This window comes from Plodia interpunctella, chromosome 24, assembly GCF_027563975.2.
Source record: "Plodia interpunctella isolate USDA-ARS_2022_Savannah chromosome 24, ilPloInte3.2, whole genome shotgun sequence".
Taxonomy (NCBI): Eukaryota; Metazoa; Arthropoda; class Insecta; order Lepidoptera; family Pyralidae; genus Plodia; species Plodia interpunctella.
In genome coordinates this window covers 6,646,297-6,664,817 of record NC_071317.1, presented here as the reverse complement: position 1 = coordinate 6,664,817, position 18,521 = coordinate 6,646,297, and the positions used below count along the sequence as shown (strand labels likewise).

Below are 18,521 nucleotides of genomic sequence, written 5' to 3'. Positions count from 1 at the left end.
TGACAGTTTAAGAAGGTGCCCGCTCGACCAGTAAGCCCAGAGTCGACGATCTGATCCATACCATTTTACGAATATGTCCAATTAGATTCATACATCCAGATTTATACGGCCAAGTAACCTAAGCCAAAATCGTAATCGGATCTTCAAAATTGTATTATTATTTTTTTAATTCATAATGTTTATTTTTGTCAGACATGGGTATACATACAATAGGTCTTATATTAGAATAGATAGTGCGCCATGCTGCGCCGTCAGGCATATGACAAAATTGGTTTACTTCGCGATCTCACAGCTACGGATACAAAAAGATGAGAAAGAAAAATATTCAAAAGTGCAAACTTGAATTGAGGCTTCGTCAGTCTTTAAAATTTAGGATATTTTGTGGCACTAGGGCAGAATGCAACCGGAACCATGCAAAATAAGAACATGTCTTGAACCTGAAGATAAAGAGATACTCGTATGTAGATAAACTATATATAATATTATCCCACTTACAGAATAGGTTATAACTAGGTATTCAAACATAGATGAGTGAGTGAGAATACTTTTATTCACCCTTTTTGCCTTTTTCTGTATGGTCCCAAGGTTTGTCTGGCAGACAATGTCTTATGAAGGCAATAAATCCATTTATTATTAACATTCATATTCATATTATTTATTCATTTATGTTGTGCAATAAAGTTTAAATAAATATTCCAAAATTCGCGAATCGTTCGTCTTTCAAGTTTTACGATTGTTTCCCGTTTTTTCCAACAGTGTGTCTCACCCTAGTTGACATTCCCAACAAGATTGCCGGTCGGGAGACGGAATCACAATCAGAGCTAAGAATTTTTCAACTTAATTGCCACCTGGCAATGTTACACACAGCCTGTTAACAGAAAGGTCCCAGGTTCGAATCCTACTCTGAGTTCATCTTCTGAATAGTGACAACCGCGCTGCGTCACAATACTCACCGCCTTGCTTGCTCAGCCTACTGTTGACATTATTAAAATAAATTCCCTATTTTTATGCATACAATTTTATATCATAATTTAACATGGCTAACTTTTAACTTATCATACTAATAGTTACGCACAATATTAATTTGGCATAATGTTTTTGGCACAATTTTTTTACGCATACTTACCATAAGCATGACAATTTTTAAGCATAATATTCTAAAGCATATTGGCGGTTTATGGATGGTCCAAGGGCCGCCCCGCCGCACCCAAACCTACTGCTACACTATAGCTTTATGTAAATCAAAATTATGGTAAAATACATTAGCCTAAACTATAATTATGGTATGCCAAAAAATATGTATGTAAAAATATATGCGTAACTTGAATTAGGACAACAAATTTATGCGTAAAAAAGGGATCCTTATATGATATGTTTTTGGTTAGTTAATAAGTAGTTATATTCCTTGGCTCACAACATGTGTTGGGCAAGGGCAGGATTTCTCACGAAGTTTTCGTTCACCGAAAGTGGTGGTCTATGATAACTACTATCACAGATTATATATAATACTTCCAGTACTACTACTGAAGAATTCTATAAAGAATGTAATTAATATTTCTGGGATACATTCTTTATAAACTCTTCCTTGCCTTAACCCAAATATTCGAGTTATTTTGTGAGTAAAACTAAGATTTTACGACCTCCAAAAAGGTTTAATTGTTTTTTCTATTTCTTGTTCAATAATGCAATTAGCTATATCGATTTATTGACGCAACTTCACCATTTAGAGTACTGACTTGGATATTAAAACCCAATTAGTGTCTTACTTAGTTACTTAGACGTAGGCCGCAGAATTTCGTTACCGCACCACTTGTGATATATTGAAATTTTGTTCCTCTTTTCCTGGGTTCAACCTGTACAAGAAACTTCCTGCCACGCACGACCAAACGTAGGTAACTACAAAACAAATATATATAAAAACATTACGAAAAAGAAAGTTTTAACCATTAGAAATTATAGCACTTTTGATTGAATTGACCGATGCACTAAATATATCGAACTGTGAAGAGATGTTGTTATATTCAGAACACATGCGACATACAAATCGGCAATTTTCCAAAATACAGAGTACAAGTGACATGGAAGGGGCATGGAAGGTTTTTTCTGTTATGAAGTCGACTACTTGCATATGGAATACAAATAGTAAATTTTTGGAGCAAATTTGGATTACAATTTCCAACACGGCGTTAGGTAGGCGTAAAAGTCACGTCAGACGCCTTTATGCGACTTGAATAAAATCTGACATCTGGGGGCTTACCATCGTCTCTTAACGCGATTCACTTTACGACCTAAACTGAACTGCATCGCAAATTCGTTTTACAGAACGATTCCAATTCAACTCAGTTCAATTTATAATCCTAAAATTAATGGCATTTATACAAAAAAATTTGTTGATGGTACGACTTTGCGATGCAGTTTGCAGGTCAGTTTAGGTCGTAAAGTGGATCGCGTTAAGAGATGATGGTAATCCCCCAGTAGTGTTAGCAATAACACACTCGATAAAGAAGAAAATAGCTTCTAGTTTCATAAATAATAGCATAATATTTCCATGTATAACAGTTATAAAAACCCTCGTAGTGAATGTCATGCAAAAGTTTTCAATGTAGGAAGGTCGGATCGATTTCAATCGACCTTATAAATTATACACAATAATGCGCGCTTAGGTTAGGCTGGCGCACAGTGAGGTTGTGTTTAATTTGCTTCTTCTTCTTAGATGCCAATGCAGCTGTCTTTTTATATTACTGAGTAACCAGACAGACATACGGTCCACTATGTAAGTGTCACTTCAGTCTATGAACGCCTGCAACACCAAGCCATTTGTTCAAATTTTCCCCAAAAAATATTCTGCCATTTACAGTCTAATCAATGGCCACCATCAGTACCTGGGTGCAGGTGTTAGGGTAGGGTAACAGGTGCTTCTTTCTGGCTCATCTAATTTTCCGGTGGCTTTCTCTGCCACTAAGAGTCAAAGCCTGCCTGTTTTCCTATTTTTTTTTTCACTGCACGATCTTTGGTCTCCTTAGTGGTCAGACCATCAGCACGCTTATATTTCTTGACAACGTCAAGCCAGCACTTTTTGGGTGGCCTGCCCAGCCATTTCTTTCCTACGTAACTAGACACGCAAATGACTCTAAACTTGCAAAAAACTCTAAACTTTTCTCACATTTCAGCGAATTCCAGAAACAATACCGGTTTCTTGTTACACATAAATTTAGATAGCTCCAAAAGCTGTGGACAAACAACTTTATATATATCGATATCAAACAGACTTCGAATTAACGATCATGCTGCAGACATTTCAATATCTAACACGAGTCTGTCTTGACGTCTATCTCGTGATTGTTATGCATGAGGATTGAGGAAGGTTTTAGTATATAATTAAAGTATCTTTCTCTCATCCTCGTGTGTTAGTTACTTTCGAGGTTGTGAGGCTTCGAAGCCTGGGGTAGCGTAAAATTAAGTTTTACTATTTGAAGAATCAGCTGTGATTTTACAGCTTGTTTGACGTCAACCCAGGTTATTAGGTTATTATTGTCTATCAGGTGCAAGGCGTTGTTTATTTGTTATCTCGTACAACATTCGCGGAAAAATATGACCACTCCATTAGCTTTCCTTTCCTAGGGCTCGCGTAAACAGTTTAATTCATGCCTGTTATAATTCGTATTAGCTTTTACCTGTGACTTCTTACACGTGTTTTTCTAAGCGAACCGCTCAGATCTAAAATAAATATGGCACATTTTTTATTCCAATAAAGACACTTGAATTAATTAGATATCATGAAGACAATAATTGATATTTGTACGTTTAATATTTTGGGTTTACTTGGAAAATCCTTCCAACATGAGATAAGCAGTTCAAAGAATATATTTTTTTCTTACCACAGCCCAAATCGCCGAAAAGTGCTAATAAAACCCTCAAAAACATTACGGGGCCGAGATAAAACGTAAGTTATACCCGAAGTTGGCGCATCGAAACCTGAGCAACTCAATTTAGCCGAGTTATAACTTTTATGGCCGCCCTAGTTGATTACGCACTAGAGGGTTGTGTTACAAAATTGCCTTTAAGTTAGTTTTAAGTTAATTTCAAAAGAGAATGTTCCACTTTGGTACTCATTTTAAACTAGCTGTGATCTGGTAGTTTGTTCCCGTGGGAATCCTTGCTAAAAATTATAAAAGCGTCTGTTCCGCTTTCACTGCTAAACCATGGACCGATTTTGATGAAATTTGGGATGCATCTAGTTAAACACGACTTAATTGGCTATCACACAAAAATATTGTTTCTACAAATTAATGTGCCAGATTACTAAATCTGGCATTGGTAAACACATCAATCACAAAAAATATATTTATGCTGTCAGAAGTCACTATTCTACGCTGATGAAGTTACGGGTAAACAGCTAGTATGTATAAAATGTATATTTATTCTAATCTGTATTACTTTTAGTCGAATTTTACACGTTTTAGTTATTTTTTAAAATTTCACCGAAATTCATATTAAATTTTTCAAATTATCTTGTACTCTGTTTACGCTACTCTACTGTTTTTATTTAAAACTAGCTGCGCCCCGGAGCTTCACTTCCGTGGAAATTTCGGGATAAAAAGTGCCGGATGTATTATTCCAGGTTATATTTAGCCGTATACCAAATTTCATAACAATCCGTCTACTAGATTTTGCGTGAAAGTTATTTTCGAAATCTCGCTTTAAAAAAAAATATCTCCAATCTAATAATTATCTCCTCCTTCCTAGGTCTAACCAAATAGGCATAAAAGAAGCCAACTCATAATCAAACAATAAGTACCTACGCATGGAGTTTCTTACATGAAAATGTTAATTGAATTAACTTTGGTTACGCCCTTGTAATGTTAATCTTACAAGTGTACAATTTGATTTCACAGGATAATCTTAAATCCTGTCACTTTGTAACATACGCGACTCACGTCTAAATCGATAATTTATTTTCAGAAACGCTTCAATTAGCTCGAACGTGATTCTCTGTAAAATATTTTAAGTGACGTTACTGTATACTTAAAATACACTTAATACATATAGACTTTCGCATTATAATGTTAGTATTAATTAACAAAGTTGATCAATTTACGTGACAATTTCTTGTTAACCCCCGACGCAAAAAGAGGGGTGTTATAAGTTTAACGTGTCTGTCTGTGTATCTGTCTGTGGCATCGTAGCAAACGGATGAACTGATTTCGTTTAGTTTTTTTCGTTTTATAGATAATTTTATCTAGAGTGTTTTTAGCCATGTATAATGAAAATCGGTTCAACAGTTCAAAATTTGTAGCGAAATGAATACTGAAAGTCGGGTTTTTTTTATAATTTGTCTAACAAATAAACTTTTTATACAAATGGATTTGTTGTATATGTCACACATACTTTGGAATTAATTTTTGGAAATAATAATGAGATAAAATCTTTTTATAATTCGAATACCTATGACGTTACATACGTTTTTAATTTTTCACTGTGTGAATACACCATTAAATGAATGCCAACGCGTATCACGTATCAACATGACAAATATTACAATGGTTTATTTGATAACAAAAAAGAATTCAGTTTTCGGGACAATCGTTGAAAAACAAAAGCTTTCGATATCAGCTCAATCGCTCCATTGTATTCGTTATAATTTTTCCAACACAGCTGCGTCCTTCGTTTATTCTCCCGTAGGAATTTAAGGAAAAACTATATACCTAGTTGGTATTTAGTTTGAAGAAACTTCTTTTGATGTCCGGGGTCAGGGTAAAATATAACCCTAAGACTAGCGGCCCGTCCAGGCTTCGCTCGGGTAAAATCTTTTGATAAAAAAAGTAGTAGCTATAGTTAATCCTGAACGTTTTATCTATTACTGTGACAAATTTCATCAAATCGGTCCAGTATTATAATGTATAATATTATGTATCCCATAACACAAGTCTCAAACTTAATTTGGAGCTAGCTCAATCAGCTGTGTGATTTGTCCTAATATATTTATTTATATTTGTATTTCTCATGTATTTGCCTGTGATTTTACAACCGACCGCGTTAACACTTTCTGGGGGTGTTATTGTTACCTATCAGCTGAGAAGGTTGTGGCGTGTCGGAACAACAAAATTTAAATGACTTTCTTTTTAACCCCCGACGCAAAAAGAGAAGTGTTATAAGTTTGACCGTTTGAAGTGTGTTTGTGTGTACGTGGCACCGAAGCTCACCAATGGGTGAACTGATTCGGATGCGGTTTTTTTGTTTGATAACTAATTTTTAAGCGGTGGTTCTTAGATATGTTTGATCAAAATCCGTTCAGCTGTTCAAAAGTTGTCGCGAAACCGTTCCAAAATGTCAGCAGTTTGAAACTTTTTGAGAAAAACTCTAAAAAGAGATATAACAATATAAAAAAATAAAAAAAAAAAGGCGAGGAGGTCTAATTTCTGAAAAATCTATCATATGGTTTTGACTAAAGCTTATATAAACATTGTATTTGTAAGCAAGCAAGTCAACCGAATCGTTCATTTGCATAGCCTTAATTGAAATCCGTTGTGCCTCCCGCTGCCAGCGGCGGTCGACTAATATTATTGACAATTAGGTTTTTCAATACATCGGTTTGCAGGTCGTGGGCTTTGAATCCCTAAGCTTTTTGGGGTTCCGTACCTCAAAATGTAAAAACGGAACCAATGAAAGGTCCTCGCAAACAAAAGCATTTTTATTTAATTTTTCGAAGCCGTGCGATGGTGGTGTATTGGCCTGTGGGTCGAAAGGTCTCAAGCTCGTATCTTACTCGTGCAATATGAGTTTGTATACCAATCTGACTCATGTATAGTAGTTTTTATCGACCACCATTTGCTTCCGGTGAAGGAAAACATCGTGAAGAAACCTGCACACTGGTGGACAGTTAGTTCACTAGTATGTATGCGACTACCTGTCTGGCGGTAAGTAGTCGCAAAAGTCATGTCAGATGCCATGATTTAGGCGACTTGAATAAAATCTGACTCCAGTGTTAGCAATAACACACTCAATATGATGATTTAAATTTCCTATGTATATTTGACGAAGCATTTTGTGGATACTCTTCCGTATTTTTTATCGAATAAATATATTATATCTACCAACATTTAGAATATTGAAGGCATTTTTTTTTTATATGTTATTGTGAACGAGATTTAAATAATATTATGTTAAGTGCTTACACACAGCTAAATGTAGGGAGTTTCGAAACTCTCGGCTCTGTCTGCCACGTAAGAAATGAAGACGTGATAAAATAAAATAAATAAATATATTAGGACAAATCACACAGATTGAACTAGCCCCAAAGTAAGTTCGAGACTTGTGTTATGGGATACTAACTCAACGATACTATATTTTATAATAAATACATATATAGATAAACATCCAAAACCCGGGCCAATTAGAAAAAGATCATTTTCCATTATGACCCGACCGGGGATCGAACCCGGGACCTCTCGGTTCAGTGGCAAGAATCTTACCACTGCGCCACCGAGGTCGTCAATGTATCTGTAATGTATCTGTCTCTATCAGAAGTCAATTATTAATTGGTATTCATAATACATTCCTTTGTAACATAAAGTTGAGCTGTCATCAACATGCCTACACTCGCGTCGTTGGATTAACAGTAACTATAATTGGAAATGATGTTTTTGTAGCTAAAGTCTAGACGTGAGATTTAACAATAAAATTTAATAATTTGAGTATTTACGCACGAATTATAGAAATTAATTTACACATAATAATAAAACTGTAAACAAGTGAGCTATGTGTGTACATAGGAGATATTTATTAGTTTATATAGGACTCATAGAAGCCAAAACATTTTTTTTTTACAATTTCTGTTTGTCAAACAGAGAAATTTTGTTCGCGCATCACGCAAAAACTACTCGACGCAATTTGATGCTATTTCCACAGTTGTGTAGCGGAGTGTCTAACTTAAAATCTGATAAAGTTTGATCGCGTTACGAAGAGAGCGATGAAATGCGAGCGAAGCGGCGAGCAAAAGGCAGTTATAAATTATAAATAATAATATGACTACTGTCTTGATAGTTTTTCAACCAACACTTTAAAAAACTGTATATATATGGACTATTATTGAAACACGATTGAGTTAGTATACGTTAAAATAACGGATATATAGAGAAGCAGTAGTGGTGTAATGGTTAAGACGCCCGCCTATGGATCGAAAGGTCCCAGGTTCGAATCCTACTCGTGCCACATGAGTTTGTATACCAATCTTACTCATGTATAGTAGTTTTCATCGATCACCACTTGCCTCCGGTGAAGGAAAACATCGTGAGGAAACCTGCACACTTGTTAATTCTTATTAACTTGTGTGTGAAATGGAGAAGGCAATGGCGAACCACTCCATTAATTATGCCAAGAGAGTTGTTGTGTGTTTCATTGCACGTAATGACCACGACCCTCAGCAATGAGGAATACGACTATGAAGAAGAAGATTTCTTTTAATTAATAGCGATCCAGCTCGAGAGGCTCCGCTCATGCTCCGCTATATATAAATATCGTCTTGCAGCATTCCGTTGCTTACCTATGACGCGTAAAACGAAGGCCCTGAATGTTATGGATAGCTTCTGACATAGATTCCCAAGGGACAACATCAGATCTTCAAACGGGGGTAAAAACAATATTTCTTTTATAGGTAACACGCATTTTTAGGATTCTGTGATGAACAAGAAATAGAATTCTTATAATATCGCACTATAAAATGTATGTACTTTGTTATATAACTAGAATAAATATGTAAAATATAATAATAGTAAGCCTTTCTGCAACGATTCGGACAAACACTATTCTAATGAGTTTCTTTCGGCATTTCTTCTCTGCGATTTTGTCCACATATTTATTATTATTTATTTCTTTATGCGACTTGTTTACAGCGTCGCGTCGCGTTGTGCAGCGTTTCGTCGCTCACCTTACACATGAAGACTAATAAACGACGTGTCAGGATTGATATAATTCTCGCACAAGCAATATACGAGTATTTTATCTTTGGTAATAAGTACGCCATTCGTTGGTAAGAGAAGAAAATAAATCGTTGACTGTTAATATCTGTATCATTTTGATTGGGTGGATTAATCACTCCCTTTTCGGGTTCTGTATCTTTAGGAGTAATACGTAACTTAGTAATGTAATAACTAAAATAAATTCCTCAGCCATAAAAGCCAGAGTCCGGAGTCCGCTTTTCTAATTCTTCGGTACCACAGTGTGAAAATTAATACTATATCATATGGCACGAGTAGAATACGAACCTGAGATCTTTCGATCAACAGGCTTAACTATTACACTACCACCGCTTCAATTTATTAATGCAGTTTTATCTTGTCTATCGGACAACATTTGATGGTTAGTGTGGGCTAAGTATTGTTTATTTATATATTTATTTTCCTATATCTTCTCGTCGTTAATAAACAATTCCGTGTGAACAAAAAGCCGGGCAAAGTTGAGAATCAATCACCCGAAACGCTGTATTGTGTTCTTTTCGATTTTCTTTTGCACTCTGCCGTATTGGGATCGTATACAGACGATAGGGTGACCACATTCACATTTACGTGTGTACTTTATTACTATATATTATACTAACTATCCGGCCCGACTTTTCACGAGGTTCTATACACCTTAGGGAATATATTGTCTAAATAACATGAAAACTGCATTAAAATCCGTTGCGTGGTTTAAAAGAAGAAAGTTTAGAAACAGAGGCATATAGCGACTTTGTTTTGTAGTACATACACTGTGATGATATATCACCACTACTAGACATATTTTGATGAAATTTTCGGATTAACATAGGCTACCTTTATAAAAGTAAATTAATAAATATCCAAGCAAGTGAAGATAAAATTCTAAAAGAATAGCGAGTGGAACGTCAATAGACGAGATACTTAATATACGTTGTGTAATGAGAAAAACCCTTTGAACCAAAGACAAGAGCTTATATAGAGCCTTAACGAAAGCTTCATCATGAGTAGGTGTGCTTTGAATTGTCATAAAGTTTGTATTTTAATTAAATTTTAATCTATTATGGTTCTGTCGCGCGTCTACTGGAAGAAATAAGTTACGTAAAGTAAGTAACTTTGTACTTAGTTTCGTATTTGTAAGTCTTATATTTACATTGTTAACTTGTGCGTAAATAAATAAGAAAATTTATATGAAAACCTTCACCTTACCTTCTTATTTAAGAGCTATGCTCTGGTCGGTGGAGTATACGCCACGCCTCTCTATCCTCGGCTTTGCTTTTAAGGTCTCGATACGACACAACTCCTGCCTTCTCTTTCAGTTGCTCGCATAACTCTTCCACGGTCTCCCTGGACCTCTTCTTCCTTTCACCTTTCCTTCAAAAATAGTTTTAAATAAATCAAGTGACCAATATACGTCGGATTTTCCTGAATTCCCGAAACTTTATTTGTACACCAACAGTGAATACATACAACGTTTAACACTAATACATATTATAAGAAATTAAATTCTAACGTAACCCTTAACAGGCACACATCGTTCACCACAAATCAAGTGAAACGAATACTTACTACTTTAATACTTTTAACAGTTAAAATCTTTTTCGGTTTTCTCTCTGTCTGAAAATCAGGGCACAGATGCCTGGTTTAATTTTTGAAACCAGTTCGTGCATATCTCCATATTAATTTTATAAAGAACTTTTAATTACGATTACAACTCGGAGACACGCTTATTTTTCGGCTTCTGATTGAATAGCATTTAAATTTTGTTTAAATTCTCGGTTAAACTCGAAATGGGTCTTCTCGTTTCCCTCCAAAAATTACCCTACACAAAAGAATCAAAAATACCGAAACAATAGCGAGAAAATACACGTGTTGAAATTAACCAGGTTAATCTCAGAGGCTTCAAAGCTCGTAAGTATTCCACTTGGAGCAAAGCAATTACGAATAACCGTTTTTAACCAGACAAAAAAATTACCGGTATCGAGTTTTGTTGAAATTATGGCTGTACCATTCCTAACATAAAACGTTATCTTCCGAACACAAATCCATATAATGTAATATGTTGTCTACAATAAAACCATATTTGGTCTAACAGTTGACATTTATCTCCAACGAAAAACAAGTCACAGCGAGCTATAAAATCCGACAGAATCGGGAAGCATGCAGCACATAGCAACCTACAAGAGTTGGCAATACCGTTTAAATTGGCAGGGTTACCTCCACCCCTAAACGCATGCAGGGAATGCTGCAATGATTTTCACGACACGCACGATTGGAAAATATTATACAAGGTCTTGCCAACTTTGTTATAGTTATTTATGTTTCATGCGCAATGGATTAATTTGTAAACAATTTTCCCCGAATTTGAGTTTTTTACACGCAGTAACATTTTATTAGGTACATCAATTTCATTCAGTAGGTTCTGCGTGATGCGGGAATAAACATACACTCAGAGAAAGAGAAAAACAGACACTAATTCCAAAAAATATGTTAGAGCTTCTATTGGTACCCATAACTATTTTTCTTTAATATCCCCTACGTGTACAGGGGGAATTCCGGGATAAAAAGTACCCTATGTGTTATCCAGGTTATGTTTTACTCGTGTACCACATTTCACAACAATCCGTCCAGTAGATTTTGCGTGAAAGTGTAACAAACATACACACACACATACATCCTTACAAACTTTCGCGTTTATAATATTAGTAGGATTGATACAGATAGTTGTAAAAGCGATTTGTTTGTTCTTCTTACACGTCAAACGGAGGATAAGGTCGAAGTGAGTTTCGATCGAGAGCTAGAAAGTAATATAGGTTATTGCTATGGGCGGAGTCGCCGGCAACAGCTAGTGTTAAAATAAATTATATAGTTGTTATATCTACGCCAATTGTAACGCAAGCCCTTTAACTGCCGAGCTTTTGTTTTCCTTTATAATTACTTCACAAAACTCTGTTTTCGGCCTAGGGTCCAGATTAGTTTAAAATGTAGGTTATAGAAATAACAAGAGTTTTTAAATATATGCAAAACATACAGTTATATCTAGCTGTGTGAAGCAGTGGTGGTCCAGTGGGTTAGACCTTCCGATGAAAAGGTCACAGGTTCGAATTCTGTCACGGCTTCGGCGCTGCGGTGCTCTGGCGGGCCCACGCGAGCCTAATCGTCGCAGATGGTTTTGGCACAAATTTCGCTCGTGTTAAAACTAGTTGGTTTTGGAGCAGGTGCTCAACAGCTCGCGAGCCGCCTCGCCCCTCTGCGCCTCCGCGTAAGTATAACACGTAGGGGTAGGTGCGACAAGACTGCGTGGAGTCGGATTCACGTCACGTTTCTGTCACTAAGTTTTGTACTCAATAACAGTGATAAAACCCGTTTTTTGTAGCAGTGATAAAACCCGTTTTAATTGTTCTATTCCGTAGTCTACTTGATAGATAACGAACATAATAATAATGCCTAGTCAATTAGATCATATTAGCTCATTCTCCTCTCGTTTTGGGCATTATTCAAGCGCGGTCATTTGTGGTCAATCACTTCGTCCATATACATTGTCAGTTGCATAAAAGCATGTAAAAATAACTAAATCAGAAAAACAACTTTAATGAACCAAGAAACATATCTCACTTTTCTTTCATCTAAACTTTAGTGAATTTAGAGGGTCTGCACTGATTGGGCTAATCCGAGTAATGAACCAAGTTTCTTGTTTTGGGGTTAAAAGACAAATGGCCTTTGGGAAGTGAACCAAAAAACAAGTTACTCAACTTGTTTTTCAGTCCATTGTGCTTTCACGACCCGATATAGTTGCTGATTAACTTACCGATAACGAAACAATCATTAATGTGACGTGTTTGGGCGTGTGGTTCCGCCCTAGAATGGAACCACCCCATCCATACCTTCCCGTGGATGTTATACGAGGCGAGTAACGGCCTTGGCAATTATAGTCAACAAAAATATTCCCAAGAAGGGTTGACGTACTAAGTAGCTGGACGTAAAGTTACACCCAGCTAACTACTAATCAGAATCTAAGTATATTTATTCAGAAATTATTAAAAAGTGACCAGTTTTTCATGTTAAAATTTATATCTTTCATTTATATCACATTTATATCTTTCTCAAAAAGCAACAAACTACTAGCATTTCGGAACGACTACTGGAAAATTATTTGACAAGTATGAGTGATGTGATGTGATGTGACTATCGAGTTTTACGGAATCGCAAAGCTGCTCAAATTCAAATTCAAAATTCTTTATTCAATATAGGATGATATACATCACTTATTGATACATACATCACTTATTAGTATATACATCACTTATTGTCAAAAAAATTACTTAAACTAAAACTGCCGGCTTCCAAAGCGCAGGTGAAGAAGAAGCGGCGCAACAAACTTCACCGCGGCCTTTTCTCCAAGGACGTCAATTAACAAATGCTGGTCTTATACATATAGATATTAAAAATTAAGAGGACGAATTCACATCATTATTAAAAAATGTCAAAATTTGAATGATGAGAAGAAATGCCGAAAGCAACTCATTTAAACAGTGTTGGTCCCTATCATGACAAAAGGATTATTTCTTTTTATTATATTTTATTTTAATAATAAAACAAAATACTTTAGGTACATGTTGAAAATATATAAACATGTTAACATTGTGATCGAAAATGGATACAAAAATTGATTATCTATGGATGAGCAATTTCTTCCAGGCAAATTGTTCCGGCGAAAGGGCCGGTCTAAGAAACAAATGATTGTATCGATATTCACCAGGGGGAATTCTTCATAATCGTATTCCTCATGGCTGAAGGTCATTACATGGAATGAAAACGACTTCCTTGGCACTATTGATGGAGTGATTTGCCATTGCCTTCTCCATTTCATAAACAAGTTAATAATCAATCAGTGTGCAGGTTTCCTCACGATGTTTCCCTTCACCGCAAGCAAGTGGTGGTCGATGAAAACTACTATACGTGTACAAGCTCATGTGGTATGAGTAGGGACCTTTTGGTTCATTACACCACTAGTAGAGAATAGATAAGGAACAAATTACCCGGTTATTCTAATCTATCATATCTAGACGACAGCATAGCCAATGAAATCAATAAATAAATGCTTGTTTTTAGAGATTTCATTGACGTCACCCCACCCACGCGCCCATATCGAAGGCTATGGACATTTAACTCGGGTATACACTATTCATGTACTTTAATTGGCAATGTTATTTTCTATATTATTAGAAACATCTTTCTATAGATTAACAAGCATTCTGCAGATGTTTTTATTATTATTATTATTATTGTACTTTTATAAATGTTTTCTCCTTTTTTTAAAAAATAAAAATAAAAAAGGGTATACGCCTCATACGCGGGCCGAAGTCAAGCGTAAGAGGGAAAAGTTTTATATGCTTTACGTGTGATTCGGCATGCATTTAGTATTATTATTTTTAATTTTACCATTTTAATTATGTGACAAATAAATAATATTAAAAATTAAAACGAAATTATCAAAACGTATAAATTTAATTTAAATAAAAAGAATTGATTCTAAATCGCCATCGTCATGCGGCAAAGTTCTCGGAAGGCATCTTCGCATGATCAAACTCAATCGTTGGTCAAAATAGGACCAGCCCTTGGGTCCCCAGAGACATCGACCAGGCTTTTTCAGACCAGCAGCTACAGATTCGAATGGTGGTTCTAATGGGGTAGTAGACTTAATTCACCTGGGTTAATTAAGTATACTATATATTCGATAAGACTTTCACAATAATAAACTGTTTCACCTCTCTCTCGTTATCGCGTGTTCCCGGTTGTATTTGGAGCTGTGATGCCCCAAAGCCTAGGGTTAGCGTAAAAAAAATCCCATTACATTTGGTAGATTTAGCTACAATATTACATCCGGCCGGTCAAACTTCTTTGGGAATGTTATGGTTGCCTATCAGCTGTTAAGACTTTGTGTCCCTTAGTCGCCTCGTATGGAGTGGTCCTATACTAGGACGGAACCACACGCTATAAATGTACAGTTTTAATCGCAAATATAATTTGTCACATGTACTTCACTATAGTATAAAACAAAGTCGCTCCCCACTACGCTACTAATTTTAGTGCGGATTTTTTAAATGGATAAAGTGATTAGCCGATCGAGCGCTAGTGAACAAATTGTTTGTTTTAAAATAACAACCCAACCGGCCACAATCCATTTCAGATCGCAGTCATCCAAATAAGTATTTTAACAATCACGATTATACAAAACCAAGAAAAAAATGTGTAAGACATAAGAACAATTGAAATTATCTTGACCTATATATTTTTATAATCCCGAAAACACAGCGGGAAAGGAAAACGGAAAACTTCACAAGATCCCGATCCTAAAATAGGATTAAAGACGTTGCATAAAATATTTCTTTCTCTTTGCCTTTCATTTGGATAAATAATATCAGCTGGAGTTACAGTTTTATGTAAATTGATGGGCGATCCGTATTCGGGCACAGAAACGAAATAATTTCGCGTTCTATTCAGAATTTCGTTATCTTGTAATAATTAAATAAATAAATAATAAATAAATATAGATAAAAAAATGTTTCATTGTCCTAGATCAATACATTTTATACATATAATATGATACAGTTGATTAGGCAGGTCCAACGATCAACCTGGCTCCTTAGGATTATTTGTAACAAACAAGAGTCTCTCCTTTCTTAATTATTTTGATATGGATTACATAAACTACGTTAGAACTGTCTTAGTTCATCATCAAAACTACCAATATTTTTTTGCACTTCACTAAGGTAATTCAAAAGGAAGTGCCGTAATGTTATAATAGATTAAATTGCCATTTTAGTATTGTATTCTTCTGTTTCCATATATGTTTATTTGTATTGTTTTCACTTTGTATTTTGATGTGAGCAAAATTTAACATGTTATGAACACACATATTGTTGGTCAGTTTACACACATATTGTTGGTCAGTTTACACACATATTGTTGGTCAGTTTACACACATATTGTTGGTCAGTTTACACACATGTTGTTGGTCAGTTTACACACATATTGTTGGTCAGTTTACACATATATGTTGGTCAGTTTACACACATATTGTTGGTCAGTTTACACACATATTGTTGGTCAGTTTACACACATATTGTTGGTCAGTTTACACACATATTGTTGGTCAGTTTACACACATATTGTTGGTCAGTTTACACACATATTGTTGGTCAGTTTATACACATATTGTTGGTCAGTTTGGTTAATTCGTAGAAACTATGTAATTTTTATATATTTTATATGCATGTACCCACCTACTGTTTTGTGTACTTATGAATAAATAAATAAATTTCACATACACAGGGTGACATTTTAATCATTTGACGACCACTGCGCCTCTGAACCGACTCCCGGGTTCGATCACCGCTCGGCTCATAATGGAAAATGATGTTTTTCTGTCTGGTCCGGGTCTTGGATGTTTATCTATATAATGTATTTGTTATAAAATATAGTATCGTTGAGTTAGTATCCCATAACACAAGCCTTGAACTTACTTTGGGGCTAGATAAATCTATGTGATTTGTCCTTATAAAAATAAAAAAAATCATGTGCGTCCGTTTCACATGCTCTGTCCAAGATACTGAATGACTTTTCGTATGAGAGTAACCCATAATCGCGAAAAAATCTGCTGTTCCATACAAAATCAAACACTTAACCTGAGTAAATAATAGTTATTTGTTATTATTAACTTAGCACGAACCATTTTTTATTATATTATATTGTAGGCATAATGCGAGAGAAAAATTGTTTATTTACGTTACTTAATGTCGCAAAAACAAAATGTATGTTCATGGGATTTGATACACAGGTAGAACATTTATCATAAATAGCACGTTGGGTATTTTTTATCCTTTTTAACCTGCGTTTATCGTAATAAATCCACGGAACTTTCTAACCCTAAATAAAATTCAGCGACATTTTTTCCCAAGAACATGAAAATCTAGCGCGGCGAAAGTCTTTGCGCGTCAACTTTTTTGTTAAAAAAGCCGTTCCCCGTGAAATTGCTTCTTGGAAGATCCGATTTGAGAATTATTATTTATGCATTGTGGCGTTACAGAGTTATTTTTCCGAAGTGTTTCACTTTAGAAGATTATTCTTAGAACAACAGACAATCCTGTATATAGTCTATAGCACTTTATATCCATAAAGTGCTATAAACTGTGAATTTCCACTGTGATTTTCCAAACCTCACAATATTTTTTATCATGCATTTTTTGTTCCTGTGTTATTATAGGAAGTATAAAACTTTTGATGAATTACGGTTAAATGCATTGATGCAAACAAATGATTTCAAACCAACAAATCGGTATCCGCTATAGTCTATACTATAGCGGATATCGATTATTACATTCAGGGTTTTCAGTTCAACTGTTTGTTCGGGCTTAATGGATTTCGATAAGATAATTATTACAACCAAACCAATTGATTATTGGGTTGTGTCGAATAAAAATATATCGAGGCTTCCAGTCCGACTAAACTGACCAGACCTTGCAGACCAGAAATTCAGGAAATGTAGAATGAGATCATTGTTAGAAACATTTGACTTAGTTTTTTAAAAATTTCAGAGAATTTATTTATTTAATAAATTAATTACAATCTCTTGATGTAAAAGACCACAATATCTGAGGAGCTGTTCTAAATAGTAATCCAGAAATATGTATGGCTTATTTCTTTAAAATAATTTGACATAAGAATAGTGATGGCCACACATGGTTGATAAAATGCTGGAATATGTATAGCAATATTAAGTTCAAATGTATTGCCATGGAATTAGTAGGTACTGTTGTACGAAGTACTTATTAAATCCATGGGTATTACATACCGTACATACCTCAATAGAAATTTATGTAATTACGTCATTCTGTATAATTGCAAATAGAATTTGGACAAAAGAGCTCAGAAAAAACAAATGTAAACGAAAAGTAATTGAAAAACGTCCCAAAGAGTTTCGGAAAGGTGAAAAATATTCCGTCTACAATAAATAAAGGCAATCGGCTAATGGGATGACCGGCTGACACCGTCTGGATGAATAGGCCTCGCGTACATTGAAACAGGCCCGGTTCTATCGGGCGAGCTTGCTTCAATCTTTTGATGAAAACTGTAATTTGGGCCTTTGGACGATGAGCCTCGGGTTCATTCACTAAAAGGGTGTTTTGAGAGGTCTATTGAACGAACGATATGATTTGTAATAGTACAAAATTGTTGTTATTAATTAAAGATTAAAGTTCAATGCCCCAAAAGCAATCACAGTCGTTTAAATATTTTAAGAAGTATTAAAGGACGTCAAAATATAATAGTACTAGATGTTGCCCGGGGCTTCGCTCCCGTGGGAATTTTGAGATAAAATATAGCCTATAGTAATCTTGGATAATGTAACTTTCTGATGGTGAAAGAATTTTTGAAATCAGTTCGGTAGTTTCGGAGATTACCCGCCTCAAACTACAAACTCACAAACGCTTACCTCTTTATAATAATAGTGTAGATTAAGTATGTATTTTATATGCCACACTCTCATGT

At 35.2% G+C, this 18,521-nt stretch overlaps 1 protein-coding gene across 3 annotated transcripts in view; it reads left to right on the top strand.

The window, feature by feature from the left end:
- The window catches only part of Oamb (Octopamine receptor in mushroom bodies), a 102,317-nt gene that overhangs the window by 58,620 nt on the left and 25,176 nt on the right, over positions 1-18,521 (top strand). The gene's annotated exons all lie outside the window — the stretch shown is intronic.